The sequence below is a fragment of the Eriocheir sinensis genome, chromosome 62 (assembly GCF_024679095.1).
Source record: "Eriocheir sinensis breed Jianghai 21 chromosome 62, ASM2467909v1, whole genome shotgun sequence".
Taxonomy (NCBI): domain Eukaryota; kingdom Metazoa; phylum Arthropoda; class Malacostraca; order Decapoda; family Varunidae; genus Eriocheir; species Eriocheir sinensis.
In genome coordinates, this window is record NC_066570.1 from 6,141,230 (window position 1) to 6,143,165 (window position 1,936).

General features: G+C 50.3%; 1 non-coding gene across 1 annotated transcript; it reads left to right on the plus strand.

The window, feature by feature from the left end:
* Positions 1-1,393: 1,393 nt before the first annotated feature.
* Trnaq-cug (transfer RNA glutamine (anticodon CUG)) lies at positions 1,394-1,465 on the plus strand. Its single transcript has one exon. It is a non-coding gene; the product is annotated as a tRNA-Gln (tRNA).
* Positions 1,466-1,936: the final 471 nt, after the last annotated feature.

The following is a 1,936-nucleotide window of genomic DNA, read 5'->3' on the forward strand; positions in this document are numbered from 1 at the left end:
TCTCTCTCTCTCTGATGGAGTATGCGAATCTTATTTCCGTATTCTCTCTCTCTCTCTCTCTCTCTCTCTCTCTCTCTCTCTCTCTCTCTCTCTCTCTCTCTCTCTCTCTCTCTCTTTCTAATGAGGTAATCGAATCTTACACACACACACACACACACACACACACACCAAAACATCACATTCACACCTCCTTACACACCTATCACAGCATCCCTCACTCCTACACACCCATCACCCTTCCACCCTCCACACCCCATACATTCCCTCACAGCACCTCCCTCGCTCCCCTACAACCCACCAATATCCCAACACCTCACCCCACGCACCCTCTGCCCACCCCCGCCCCTCGTCCCCCGCCGGTGTGGATATCAACAAATATTGATTGGCTCAAGGCCGGATATCTGTGGACCAACCTAACCTTTTGTATTGCTGTTAGGCTACTTCCTGTACCGAGGGAAACACGAGGCTGGCCGGGCCTGGGGAGCGGAAGCGGCGAGGGCAGGGAAACCTCGGACGGCCGCCAAGGAGGGGAAAGCCGAGGGATATAAAGAGTCAGTTTCCCCTTACTTACTAGGGAGAAAGGAAGGAAGGGAGAGAGGGAAGGCTGGGAGGGGAGGGAGGGAGGAGAGCGCTGCGTGGCCTCCATAGAAAACGGGTGAGGAGACTGGCCGATAGAAAACTGTGAACGTTGGTCAATATTCAAGGGGGACTGATGCAATCGGGTTCAAGTATCAAAACATCAAGAGTTCAATTTTAATGTCGGCCAAAGTGGGTTTTCATATGAGGTATTACGCGGTATTAGCAGCACGAACCCTTATAAATGGCTTCAGCAGTAAAGTCTATGGGAGAAGACTTTTTGGGTCGTATTTTGAATCATTTCGTCGTCCAAGTTCACATAATTGGCAAGGCTTTCGTAGGAGTTGTGGGCATTTCCAGGGATAGTTTTATGACCCTGGTGGACCTAAAGAAACACTCATTAGAACCCGACTGACCTCCTCTTTAACTTACAGAAATAGTTGATGTGAGAAGTTAAAGTGTCTTATATTACCAGTCTTTCTCTCTGAGCGTCTGATAACTTCAAAATCTATGCCAACCGTCCAGTGTTAATAGTGCCGGGGATTACTGACGGCTGGGTGAGGAAGGGAACCACATAGACATTTCCCCGTGATCCTGAACTGTTGGACTGAACGAAAGTATCATTCAGGAAAGTAATCGAAGGCCTCGTGTTCTGCTCAGGCGGCGCGCAGTGACTGGGCGTGCACGGGACACAGAAACGCAGGCACAACCACTCACAGACCCACGACCCACGCCTCCTCATAGCCCCTCCAGCACCTGAGCACAACACATGAGTGGACATCAAGTTATCAGTCCACAGTTCAGCTTTCACCTTCACGGTCCCATGGTGTAATGGTTAGCACTTTGGACTCTGAATCCAACAATCCGAGTTCGAGTCTCGGTGGGACCTCTCACTGTTTTCACGAAGATTTTTACGTGGGTCGCAGCCACTTCCCGGGTGCTCACGACCCATCAAGCAGTGGGGGGATGCAGCCACGGCCACCAGGAATGGACGGCCGCCATGGGGAGTGAGATCGGGGGCCGCTGCCTTAAATGAAGGTCAGTGGGCGGAAAGACGCCAGGGTCAGGTGAAGAAGCGATGGGAAACTTAACAAAATAAACCAATACGGTCGAAGGCCTTTGGAAATGGGCAAAAATGGGTTTAAAACTTCATAAAATAGGCAAATATGGGTGAAGTCTTTCTTAAAGTGGCAAAGAGGGAATGTAAGATGCCAGTCCTGCTGTACGAACGGACCTGTGCCTGTGTGGCGTGCCCGTGCCTAGGGCCAAAAAGGAATGACGCGTGGAAATGAATGAATGGTTGAGTGACTGATATTCATTTCGTGCCTCTACACTATGGCAATAACAACTCAAGTATAAT